The 13,763-nt window shown below is 51.0% G+C and overlaps 1 protein-coding gene across 1 annotated transcript in view; it reads left to right on the top strand.

Annotated features, from left to right (window-relative positions):
- The first annotated feature begins 372 nt into the window (after nucleotides 1–372).
- The window catches only part of PHB1 (prohibitin 1), a 444,472-nt gene continuing 431,081 nt past the window's right edge, over nucleotides 373–13,763 (top strand). The window contains exon 1 of the mRNA XM_068976501.1: nucleotides 373–383. The gene's annotated coding sequence lies outside the window, so the exon portion shown is untranslated. The remainder of the gene's footprint in view (nucleotides 384–13,763) is intronic.

Consider the following 13,763-nt stretch of genomic DNA (forward strand, 5'->3'; position numbering starts at 1 on the left):
TATCCTGTTCCTTCCCCAACTCCCAGGCTCCCCTTTCTCCCAGGTTCATAAAAAGCAGAAGGTTGAAATGAGGGGCTCGGTTGGGACAGAGCATGGAATCCTGGGGTCCAGGGTAGGTGCTCCTGGGAGAGGTCTCCAGTACAGACGGCCCACCTGCTTTGGTGCCTCGTTGGGAACAGCGCCTTCCCGCGGAGGACCCGGGCCACAGCAAGCATGGGATCCAAGCAGCTCTGACATCTCATGCAGAGGTGCCCTGGCAAAGCCATGGTGACAAAGAGGCTGATACGGATCCAGTGATACCTCCCCCAGGAGGAGAGTATGGGCTGCAACTGGGATTGAGTTAAACCATGTAAAATGAGCTTGCACTAAGACAGAGTGGAAGCTTCATCTGGGCCAATTTCCCATTGGCAATATGGAAGACAATTCTATAGTAATGGTTCCCAGTTTTCTCTAGTTGGTTTTTTTCTTTTTTTTTTTTTTAATTTTGGCCGAGCTGGCAGCTTGCGGGATCTTAGTTTCCTGGCCAGGGACTGAACCCAGTGCCACAGCAGTGAGAGCATCAACTCCTATCTACCAGACAGCCAGGAAACTCAAGTTAGTCCTTTATTTTAATGTACGTGAGAAAATCTAACTCACCAAGTCACCACGTCACAGCTGTTATTGCTCGGAAGTATTTATTTACTCATTCTATTTGACAAACAGATAGCGCTTTCCATGAGCCAGGCACTCTTCCAACTGCTTTATAAATACTAACTCATTTAACCCTCACAATAACCCCATGAGATAAGTACATTGTTATCCCATTTCACAGGTGAGGAAACAAAGCCACAGAGAAGGGACTTGCCCAAATAGCAAAGCTAGGAATTGGTGGAGAAGCTACATTTGAAAAGCGGGTTGTTATCAAATCAGTCAACTTGAAAGACCTCACTGCAGAAGTCGGGCCAGTAGTATTCCCACAGCTGAGGTGTAGGAAGCACTGAATTCAATGGACATAATTGGGATTTTATGTCCAATTACTTATCTGTTTAATTGTGAAGATTAATTTTAAAATAAATGAATGTTTTTATTCATCTCTCCACCCATTTCCCTTGCTTTCCTCTGCCCAGTCCCAGACCATGAGGAAAGACCCAGGACAGGTGATTCATTTTTGCTGGGTCTCAAGCCAGAGTTCACTCCTACACCCCTACCTCCATCACCAATTCCATCCCCATTTATGTCCTGACTTCCTTCTTCACAGAGCAAGGAACTGGATCCTGGAAACCATAGAATTCACATCCTTAGCTCTGCTTATAAATTCAAACAATTACTGAATGCCAGAGCTAGAGAAAGAATATATAGGGAGGAGGGAGAAGGAGGGAAGAGAGAAGGACAGGCGCTCTTCTTTTCATACTGTTCATGGGGTTCTCAAGGCAAGAGTACTAAAATGGTTTGCCATTCCCTTCTCCAGTGGGCCACGTTTTGTCAGCTCTCCACCGGGACCCATCATCTTAAATGACCCTACATGTCATGGCTCATAGTTTCTCTGAGTTAGACAATGCTGTGATCCATGCTTTATTCACAGTATGAAAAGGCAAAAAGATATGACACCAAAAGATGAACTCCCCAGGTCTGTAGGTGCCCAATATGCAACTGGCAGAGAGCGGAGAAATAATTCCAGAAAGAAGGAAGAGATGGAGGTAAAGCAAAACCAATGCCCAGTTGTAGATGTGACTGGTGACGGAAGTAAAGGCCGATGCTACAAAGAACAATGTTGCATAGCAACCTGGAATGTGAGGTCTATGAACAAGGTGAATTAGAAGTGGTCAAACAGGACATGACAAGAGTGAAGATCGACATTTTAGGAATCAGTGAACGAAAATGGACTGGAATGGGCGAATTTAATTCTGATGACCATTATATCTACTACTGTGGGCAAGAATCCCTTACAAGAAATGGAGTAACCCTCATAGTCCACAAAAGAGTCCAAAATGCAGTACTTGGGTGCAATCTCAAAAGCGACAGAATGATTTCTGTTTGTTTCCAAGACAAACCATTCGATATCACAGTAATCTAAGTCTATGCCCCAACCAGTAATGCCAAAGAGGCTGAAGTTGAACTGTTTTATGATGACCTACAAGATCTTCTAGCTGCTGTTGCTGCTAAGTCGCTTGAGTCGTGTCCGATTCTGGCACCAGGCTCTGCCGTCCCGGGGATTCTCCAGGCAAGAAAACTGGAGTGGGTTGCCATTTCCTTCTCCAATGCATGAAAGTGAAAAGTGAAAGTGAAGTCACTCAGTCATGTCCAACTCTTCGCGACTCCATGGACTGCAGCCTACCAGGCTCCTCCGTCCATGGGATTTTCCAGGCAAGAGTACTGGAGTGGGGTGCCATCGCCTTCTCCACAAGATCTTCTAGAACTAACACCAAAAGAGATGTCCTTTTCATCATCAGGGATGGGAATACAAAAGTATGAAGTCAGGAGATACCTGGAGTAACAAGCAAGTTTGGCCTTGGAGTATAAAATGAAGCAGAATAAAGGCTTACAGAGCTTTGCCAAGAGAATGCACTGGCCGTAGCAAACACCCTTTTCCAACAACATAAGAGATAACTCTACACGTGGACATCACCAGATGGTCAATACCAAAATCAGATTGACTATATTCTTTGCAGCTGAAGATGGAGAAGCTATAAACGGTCAGCAAAAACAAGACCAGGAACTGACTGTGGCTCAGATCATGAACTCCTTATTACAAAATTCAGGCTTAAATTGAAGAAAGTAGGGAAAACCAATAGACCATTCAGGTATGACCTAAATCAAATCCTTTATGATTATACAGTAGAAATGACAAATGGTTTCAAGGAATTAGATCTGATAGAGTATCTGAAGAACTGAGGATGGAGGTTCATAAGAGGAGGCATCATAAAGGAGGCAGTGATCAAAACCACCCCCAAGAAAAAGAAATGTAAAAAGGCAAAATGGTTGTCTGAGGAGGCCTTACAAATAGCTGAGAAAAGAAGAGAACTGAAAGGCAGAGGAGAAAAGGAAAGATATACCCATGTGAATGCAGAGTTCCAGAGAATAGCAAGGAGAGATAAGAAAGCCTTCCTAAGTGATCAATGCGAAGAAATAGAGGAAAACAATAGAATGGGAAAGCCTAGAGATCTCTTCAAGAAAATCAGATACCAAGGGAACATTTCACGCAAAGATGGGCACAATAAAGGACAGAAACAGTATGGATCTAACAGAAGCAGAAGATATTAAGAAGAGGTGGCAAGAATATACAGAAGAACTGTACAAAAAAGATCTTAATGACCCAGATAGCCACAATGGTGTGATCACTCACCTGGAGCCAGACATCCTGGAATGTGAGGTCAAGTGGGCCTTAGGAAGCATCACTATGAACAAAGCTAGTAGAGGTGATAGAATTCCAGCTGAGCTATTTCAAATCCTAAAAGATGATGCTGTGAAAGTGCTGCACTCAATATGCCAGGAAAATTTGGAAAACTCAGCAGTGGCCACAGAACTGGAAAAATGTCAGTTTTCATTCCAATCCTAAAGAAAGGCAATGCCAGTTCAGTTCAGTTCAGTCGCTCAGTCGTGTCCAACTCTTTGCGACCCCATGAATCGCAGCACGCCAGGCCTCCCTGTCCATCACCATCTCCCGGAGTTCACTCAGACTCACGTCCATCGAGTCCATGATGCCATCCAGCCATCTCATCCTCGGTCGTCCCCTTCTCCTCCAGCCCCCAATCCCTCCCAGCATCAGAGTCTTTTCCAATGAGTCAGCTCTTCGCATGAGGTGGCCAAAGTACTGGAGCTTCAGCTTTAGCATCATTCCTTCCAAAGAAATCCCAGGGTTGATCTCCTTCAGAATGGACTGGTTGGATCTCCTTGCAGTCCAAGGGACTCTCAAGAGTCTTCTCCAACACCACAATTCAAAGGCATCAATTCTTTGGCGCTCAGCCTTCTTCACAGTCCAACTCTCACATCCATACATGACCACAGGAAAAACCATAGCCTTGACTAGACGGACCTTAGTTGGCAAAGTAATGTCTCTGCTTTTGAATATACTATCTAGATTGGTCATAACTTTTCTTCCAAGGAGTAAGCGTCTTTTAATTTCATGGCTGCAGTCACCATCTGCAGTGATTTTGGAGCCCAAAAAAATAAAGTCTGACACTGTTTCCACTGTTTCCCCATCTATTTTCCATGAAGTGATGGGACCAGATGCCATGATCTTCGTTTTCTGAATGTTGAGCTTTAAGCCAACTTTTTCGCTCTCTTCTTTCACTTTCAAGAGGCTTTTTAGTTCCTCTTCACTTTCTGCCATAAGGGTGGTGTCATCTGCGCATCTGAGGTTATTGATATTTCTCCTGGCAATCTTGATTCCAGCTTGTGCTTCTTCCAGCCCAGCGTTTCTCATGATGGACTCTGCATATAAGTTAAATAAGCAGGGTGACAATATACAGTCTTGACGTACTCCTTTTCCTATTTGGAACCAGTCTGTTGTTCCATGTCCAGTTCTAACTGTTGCTTCCTGACCTGCATATAGATTTCTCAACAGGCAGGTTAGGTGGTCTGGTATTCCCATCCCTTTCAGAATTTTCCACAGTTTATTGTGATCCACACAGTCAAAGGCTTTGGCATAGTCAATAAAGCAGAAATAGATGTTTTTCTGGAACTCTCTTGCTTCTTCCATGATCCAGCGGATGTTGGGAATTTGATCTCTGGTTCCTCTGCCTTTTCTAAAACCAGCTTGAACATCGGGGAGTTCACGGTAATGCCAAAGAACATTCAAAGTACCACACAATTGCACTCATCTCACACGCTAGCAAAGTAATGCCCAAAATTCTCCAAGCCAGGCTTCAACAGTACATGAATCAAGAACTTCCAGATGTTCAAGCCGGTTTTAGAAAAGGCAGAGGAACCAGAGATCAAATTGCCAACATCCGTTGGACAATAGAAGAAGCAAGGGAGTTCCAGAAAAACATTCACTTCTGCTTCATTGATTATGCTAAGGACTTTGACTGTATTGATCACAACAAATTGTGGAAAATTCTTCAAGAGATGGGAATACCAGACCACCTCATCTGCCTCCTGAGAAATCTGTATGCAGGTCATGAAGCAATAGTTAGAACCAGACATGGAACAACGGACTGGCCAAATTGAGAAAGCCTTCCGTTATACAAGGCTGGTATATTGTTATATATATACACATATATATAACATAACAGGGTATATTGTTACCCTCCTTATTTAACTTGTATGCAGAGTACATCATGTGAAATGCGGACTGGATGAAGCACAAGCTGGAATCAAGATTGCCGGGAGAAATATCAATAACTTCAGATGTGCAGATGACACCATGCTTATGGCAGAAAGAGAAGAGGCACTGAAGAGCCTCTTGATGAAGGTTAAGAGGAGAATGAAAAGCTGGCTTAAAACTCAACATTCAGAAAACAAAGATCATGGCATCCGGTCCCATCACTTCATGGAAAATAGATGGGGAAACAATGAAAACAGTGACAGACTTTATTTTCTTGGGCTCCAAAATCACTGCTTATGGTGACTGCAGCCATGAAATTAAAAGACACTAGCTCCCTGGAAGAAAAGCTATGACAAACTTAGACAGCATATTAAAATGCAGAGACATTACTTTGCCAAAAAAAAAATGGTCTGTATAGTCAAAGCTATGGTTTTACCAGTAGTCATGTATGGTTGTGAGAGTTGGACCATAAAGAAAACTGAGCACTGAAGAATTGATGCTTTCGAACTGTGGTGTTGGAGAAGACTCTTGAGAGTCCCTTGGACTGCAAGGAGATCCAACCAGTCTATCCTAAAGGAAATCAGGCCTGAATATACATTGGAAGGACTGATGTTGAAGCTGAAGCTCCAATACTTTGGCCACCTGATATAAAGAACTGACTCATTGGAAAAGACCCTGATGCTGGGAAAAAGTGAAGGATGAGATGGTTGGATGGCATCACCAACTTGATGGACATGAGTTTGAGCAAGCCCTGGGAATCAGTGAAGGACAGGGAAGCCTGGCGTGCTGCAATCCATGGAGTCAAAAAGACTGGGACATTACCAAGCTACTGAACTGAACTGAAGGTGCTCTTCTACTAATTCCCACTGAGGAGAGCACACTTTTTCTGCAACTGAAGTTGCGTCCAGACCCCCTCACCCCACTGGCCCCTGCCCACCATCAGAAAAGGCCAGATGCCTCTCAGGCACACCTTTCCAGCCAGTGTCACCCAGATGACCAACCCCTTGCCCACAGCCCCATTCCTGGCTTCGGCTGGGTGTGGGCGGGGTGTGCCCCTGAGAGATGAGAGAGGACTGGTCAGGGAGCTGTCAGGCTCTGGGGAGAATGCCCCAGCCTCTGTAGGAGCAAACAGAAATCAAGGGACACACCAGGCTGACACTTCCGCCAAGCCTCCTCCACTTCCAGGCCTGTCCTCAACCCCCTACTCCAGGGTGGGTTTCCGTCGGATCCCCGCCGCCCTCATTGTTCCATTGCCCCACCTCCCACCCCAGCCCCAACTCTCCCTCACCCCCCCTTCCCTCCTTCTCAGCCCAGCTACCCCTGTCCTCCTGCTGGAAGCCAGCCCCAGCTCCTCCTCACCCAGCACCTGAAGCCCCTCTCTCATCCCACAGCTGGAACCATGGGGCAGCCCCTTCTGTACCCCGGATGCCACTCGCAGTCACTGGGGAGGGTCTTTCAGGCTCTTCCATGCTGCTCCCCTTCCCCCACCTGAGTCTTGTATACATACCTTCTGCCCACCAGGCGCAGCCATAGCAAAGATGGGCAGGGCACATGGCAGGGCACATGGCAGGGCAGGGGCTCAGTTCCTTGCTCAGGGCAGCATCTCTCAGTCCTCAGAGAGGATGACGGGTGGGAGGAGGGCAAGGTGGTGAGAAAGGGCGAAGGAAGGGGTCCAGCTAGGAGCCACCTGTGCTAATGCACACAGACAGTGCGTAACACGCAGCCTACACTGCTCTCTGCTCAAAAAACCTTAGGTTCATGGACGCTCAACCCTCCCAGCACGCCTCTGAGATAGGCACTATGACCGGTTCCTTTGTACTGGTGAGAAAAACTAGGTACAGAGAGGTTAAGTAACTTGCCCAAAGTCACACATCTAGGTTTCAGAGCAGGATTTGGACCCAGGAAGTCTGGGTCCCTGCTATTCTGTGAAACTTTCCTATTTAAAACCCCTGCACCCACAAAATCAAGCTGGGGATCCCCACCGAAGTAGTCCAAGCCCTTCTCAAGCTCCAAGCTCCCTCTGTAGCATTTCTTCCACCTCCACTCTCTGTGGAGCTTAAAGAAATGAATCCCACCTCTGCCAGCACCCTACCTGTGTGATCTTGGGCAAGTCACTCTACCTTCTACGGGCTCAGCTCCTCAACCCTAACATGAGAGCTACTGATACCTCTTTTCGGGCAGAGTTAATGAGACCACCTGGATGAAGTACCCACCAGGTGCCTGGCACTGGTAGGACCTCAGTCCAGAGTAGGAAGGAAGGAGGAAGATGGAGAGCTCTGAGGGAGTGAGCTGAGGTGGCTGGACACTTGGGTGGGCATGAAGAGGAGGGGTCTCTTGCCAGAGGCCAGGGTAAAGAGAAAGACATCACCCAGAGAAAGCTGTGCTCTGCAGTGGCCTGGCCAGTCACCAGCCGGGGGGAGGGACCCACTCTGGTATTCTTCCCCCAGGGTAAGAAGGCACCAGATCCCATCTCCCACCCACCCAAGGAGGAACAGCCCACCCAGTCTGGGGCCAAACCCGGACCCTATGCCTCCCACCAGCCCTGCAAGACCAGAGCCAGGATGCAGCCCACAGGTTGCTGGCTGGGGCCATGAGGTCCTGTTCCTGGAGGAGAGTGGGCAGCTACCACACACAACTACCCCAGAAGGGGTCCTGAGTTCCGAGTCTCCTGTGGCCCCAGCTCGGTGGGGCTAACAGCTATGTTGGGATGGGAAGGGTCTGCACTCAGCCAGGGTGAGCCCATCTACTGTTCCCTGGCCTTGCCACCCTGGTCTAAACCAGACACACAGCCCACCCACAAGGGATCCAAGGCTTCCCTGGCTCCAAGGACTGAACCAAATTATTTCCCAAATGTGGTAAGTAATGAGAGCGTGGGAAAGAGGGGGCCTGAGATCCCAAAACCTTTCTGAATGAGTGGGGCTCTCCTCCTCGTTTCCTCACCTGCAAAATGGGAGACATAACATAACTGCTGCCTGCCTCTCAGGAGTGCCAGGGGCTCCAAATGAGATCAGGTGTGTGAATGTGCAAGCTGTACAATGATCACAAACTGTAGTAGTTTCTGTCTGAGATGTGTTGCATCAGTCAATTGCAAATATAGCTATTGGAGCTACTGCTATACGAGCTGGTTTGGGTCAGGAGAACTTTCAGCACTGGCCAAGGGGTGGCCCAGTCTCAGTGCTCCAGAACTTTGATCTTCTATCAAGAAGAGAACGGGCTGATCTGCCATCACAGTTTACTTCTAGATCTGCCTGTCCTCTCACATGCCTCCTGTTCCTTGAAACTGGAACCTGTCAGATGAGGGCACACATCCCCTGCCCTCTGAGATGCTCAGCTGATGTGGGAGGGCCAGCCTCAGGTCTCAGGACTAGCTCCCACCACCTGAATCTGGAGACCAGGCCTGGGCAAAGAGCAGGTCCCTGCGGGGGTGGGATGGTTCTGCAGGGAGTGGCTTGGGACCTGCTTTCTACCCTCCTACTCATCTCCGGGGTTCCCTGAGCCTGCTTTTGAGGCTGTGACCAAGCAGGCTACCTGGTAATGAGTGGGTTCCAGACACCCCAGGGGCTTCTGTCCTCCTAGGCTCCAGTAAGGGGAGACCCCTGCAGGGATGAGCTGGAGGCCCTTTCCACTGGCAGTCACCTCCTGGCAGGCAGTGGGAGGGGCAGGGCACAGATGCCTGCCCCCAGATTTCCTGGGTTTAGGAGGAAGGGAGGGAGTGGGGCCAGGGGGAGTGAGCGGCCCTTGAGAAGGTAGGGAACCCAGGCTTACCCCACCACCCTCTGCTATGGTCCCCCTTCCTCTCCTAGCAAGGGCAGGAATGGAACCTTTGATTCTGGGCTTCCAGGAGGGAGTCTCTTCAAAATGTTAGTGGGAGACTGAAGCAGGAAACGAACTAAGCAGGGACTCTAGCGAGGTCCTGGCTCCAGGGTCCTGGAGAGGCCTTGATGCTCACAGTAAATGCCAGAGGCTTTAAACATCCAGAGTTTCCAGGGGAAGACGCAGCTGTCCCTGCATCCCTGTAGCCTTCAGGAAGCTGCCCAGGGCCTCACAGCTCAATTCCATCCGTCCCTCTCACTCTGACACCCTCCCTCTACCCACCCATCTTTCCTTTTTCTCCTTTCATCTATTCAGAGAATTGAGCGGCTGCCTTCAGCCCAGCCCTCTGTAAGTACTATGGATCTTATAGTTCTGTGTGGCTGGGAATTGTGTCCTTATTTCACTGTGTGGGCCCAGCTCTCTGGGTATCCAGTGTGTCTGGTTGCTCCCATGAAACTGAGGGGCTCCCCAGAGCCAGTGTGGCGGTGTCTCCCTCAGATGGCCACCCCGGGGTCCGTCCCTGCTGCAGAGGTGTGCTAGGACAAGTCTGTCTGGGGAGAACATGCCCACCTCAGCCCAAATCTCCCGTTTCTAGGGCAGAAAAAACTCCCTCACTCCTCCAGGCTTCTCCTCAGCCAAGAACCTCAGACTGGGGGTTCTGCCAAGTTGGCAGAGCTGGGAAACCAGGCCACGGTTGTCAGGTGGGGATTGGGTGAGACCCAGGCAGCCAGGTGTTAACTCAGGAGGAGAAGATTCACAGGTAAGGAGCGGAGGCTTGGAGACGCACGGGCTGGTGAGACTCAGGCCAACCTGGAGCCAGTGTCCGGGCCTGGGAGCTGCCTCCACGACCACCGACCACCGGGACCCAGACGCTGACGCTGGACAATCATCTCATCCCCCTCCCGCCCTGGGCCGTGGGATGGTGCGCGGGAGAAGAGGCCAGGAGCCACTTCTCCACTCCACCTCGAACCAGGCCTAGAGACAGGGGCTGCCACGCCCTCCGTCAAGAACCAACCACCCCGACCTGGGCCCCGAGGACCCCCTTCCTGTCAGCAAAGGGACAAAAGAGTGTCCCCAGGCACCTTTGGAACTGGGGAGTGGTCCTGGCACTTGATCCCCAAAGGGTGGCCAAGTAGGAACGGGAGAGAGAAGGGGATAGGGAGGGACGACAGGGCAGAGAGGGAGGAGGTGGTGCTGACCTTGAAGACGGAGAAAGCGGGGCATCACGCCTCTCACACAGCAGCACACACGTCCACACACACTTGCAGCTGGACTCGTACCTGTCTGCTCCCTCCTGCTCTCGCTCATGTTTATGTGTAAACGTGTGTACAGAGAAACTACAGAGATCCTTTCACATCGGAGACCCAAGTCAATCCTCACACCCACACACATGTCATGCGTGCTCAGGAGTCACAGATACAACCCTGTCCCTCATTCACATTCGAAATGACCTCACAGGATTACAGGCACTCACAAGCCACAGCCTCTCACACACTTGTCTATAGAGTCACAAACCCTCGCTCTCAGGCACACCACGTGTGCACACACACCCACAGTCACTCATGCTTGTGTACACACTCTCATACACACACCCAGCATCACGCCCTCACGGCCATGCACACACACACACACACACACACACACACACACAATCACACGTGCTTGGGCTGCCAATTCAGAGGGGGTGCCCCCCAGCCTCTGGAGTTCCTGATCCCCTAAGCATCCCCCAGGCATGGCATCTCCTGGGTTCTGCCCAGAAATGCCCCAAGTCGAAATCCCCGCTGAAGCCCTTGACTCACGATCTCGCGTCCACCCACGGGTGCCCATCTTTGCCTGGAACCTAAAACTGGCCAGAACTACCGAGGCCAGAGGGAGGTGAGGCCCCAGCCAGGGACATTCATCCTGCTCCCCACCCCCTCTGGAGCCTGGACTCCCACAAGCCCTGAGCCCTAAGCCCAGCAGACTTGCCTCCCCCTGAGAAGGGGGCACAGAACATCCTTGTGCCTCACTGTCCTCACCTGTAAAAAGATGGGGTCACCTCGTTCCACGCTCCTGCCAGGAGTCACAAGGCTCCCACGTGACCAGGAAAGGGCACTGTCAGCTGGAAAACATCAAGTTTAACCTCCGGGTTAGTCATCTCTTTCTTAGTATCACCCTCCTCATTGCATCCTTGCAAAACAGGCCCAGGGAGGCCCCAAGGCTAGTCCAGAGCTGCAGCAGGAAGGGAGGGCTTTCTCAGCCCTGGGGGTCTATCAACACCCAGACCACTCAAGGCCCAAGGTCAGTCTCTCCAAAGGGCCCAGGTCTGTGTCGCCAGGTGCCCCGGGGGGTAACAGGGAGAAAAGCCTCAGCCTCTTCTCTGATGGGGATGAAGCCCTTACACCAGAGGGCAGATGCTACTGAGATATGTGGGCTCCGTCATGGGCCAAGGTGCAGCCTGAGCCCAGTGCCTTGGAGGGGCAGGGACTTGTAGGGGTCTTGATCCCCTACTTCCCATATTAGGTCATGGGGAGGCTCCTGGCAAGACCTCCTTCCCCCCAGGAAAGAGAATGACATGGTGCTGCCTGCCACAGGGCTGCAAAGGGGGCCCACGGGGTGGGAGGTCAGCCTGGCCCAGAAAAAACAGACCCTCGGAGGGCCTGAAATAAGTCCAGGGAGGGGCAGGAGGCCCAGGGACTGTGCTGGGAGCCAAGGGCACAACCAGGAAGGAGGTGGGCAGCCTGGAGCTGGCCTAGCTCATTGCCCTGCCGGCTTGCCCTGGCGGCAGTTTCCACCAGGGAGCAGGTAGGGCCTGAGCCCCAGGTTCTGGGTGGGAGAGGCGTGGAGGAGGGCAGCCTTCAGTGTGGGGAGGGGGTGCAGATCACATTAGAAAGAAGGGAAAAAGAGAAAGATGGAACCAGCTTATAGAGATGGAGAGAAGATATGGCAATAAAGACAGAGAAGCCAAGTCTCCAGTCAGAGTGAGAATACACAGGAGACAGAGAAGGGGAGGATGCCGCTCACACAGCAGCACACGCATGCACACACGTGTGCACACAGTCACACCTGTCTGCTCCCTCCTGCTCTCACTCACGTTTATAAAGAAACGTGTATACATAGATCCTCTCACATTAGAGACCCAAGTCAATTCACACGTGCACACATACACACACAAACACACACGCACACAAGGGAGAGAGCGTGCGTCCGTGGGAACTGCAACGTGGGGACCAGGCTGGTCCCTGCCTGGGACAGAGGATCAGAGACACAGAGAGCCAGAGGACCAGGAAAAGAGGGAGAGACGGAGAGAGAGGAGAGATAAAGACGAGTCAGAGAGCTGGAGCCAGACTGAGAGCAGGGATGGGAGTGAGGGCAAGAGGCAGCCTGAGCCAGGCTCTAATTACGGGCGGGCGGGCAGGAGCAGAGGGCAGCCTGTTTGAAGTCTGTGGTGAGGAGCATCAAAGGGAAAGGAGGGAGGCCAGCAGGGCGAGGGGGAGACACAGGAGGGGCCGCCCTCTGCTCAGGCCCACCTGGACCTCCCAGTCTCCACCCCCGCCCTGCCCAGGCCCCAGCTCCCCGCCACCCATCTGCTCAGGACTGGCCAGAGGTCCGGCCACCTGGTCACCAGACTGGGGCTCAGGCTCCTGCAAATCCCTGCTGCCTTCTCAGCATCCCCAGGGTGAGGGCAGGCTTCTGGCTTCAGGGACTGCCTGGACTCGGGAGGTGAGGGCTTCCCTTGTGGTTCCTGCAGCCGTCCCCTCCCTATCTCCCAAAAAGTATGTCCTGGAATCTTTTGGGCCCCCCACTTTTGGGATCCTGAGATGAGTTCTAAACTGTTGCAGCTTCGGCATCTCAGCACCAGTCCCCATGATTGGTCTCACCTTCAATTGGGAAAGTTCTTAGGAAAACTCCCACCCAAGTCATCCTGGCCTCTTTGGCTGTAATAGGATGTCCCAAAATGACCTCTGGGCCACCCCCTTGTCTCAGGGCAGCAAATCAGCTCTGCTGGAACCACAATACATCACCTTCCCCAAAGAATGTATGTTTCTGCCCTTCCTCTTCTGCTCTTTCCAGAGTTCCACAGCCCTCTAGGCCAGAAAAGCCTTCTGGTGTTCTCACCCAAATCCTTCAAACTGTCTCATATTTTAGATAGAGGCTAGCAGGTCTCTGTACAATGGCCTAGACACACGATGCGAAGGTCCTTGCTAGAGACCATCTCCTTGGTCTCAAGCCTTCTCATTCTCTGGGGCATCACCTACATCCCTCTGGTGTGTCTTCCCAGCTGCTGTTCCTTAAACTTGTTCTAACCAGCTGGTGCAGGATGCAGAGAAGGGGTGGTGGGCTCAGAATAAGAAGTGGCACCAGCAGAGAAGCCAGGCCAACATGAATAGGAATCCTGATTTTACAGCCTCCTAAATGGGCAACACCGGGTACATTCTTTAATCTCTCTGGACCTCAGTTTCCTCATCTATAAAATGCAAGAAATACTCACTTGAAAGCATATTGTGAGAATTGAACATGATGCTGTATGTAAAGTGCCTGGCCTCCAACAGGTACTCGATGCATGAGGCTCCTGTAATTATGGAAGTCAGGCCATTCAGGGTTCCAGAGGGAAGATTTTCCCCAAGAGAAAGGCAAATGAGAATCCTCTTGAAGCCAAGAAGAGGCCTGACACCTGGGAAGGGGCAAAGAAATGATTGCACAGTCCACTGCACCTATCCCCCCA

The sequence above is a fragment of the Capricornis sumatraensis genome, chromosome 8 (genome assembly GCF_032405125.1).
Source record: "Capricornis sumatraensis isolate serow.1 chromosome 8, serow.2, whole genome shotgun sequence".
In the NCBI taxonomy this organism is placed as follows: Eukaryota; Metazoa; Chordata; class Mammalia; order Artiodactyla; family Bovidae; genus Capricornis; species Capricornis sumatraensis.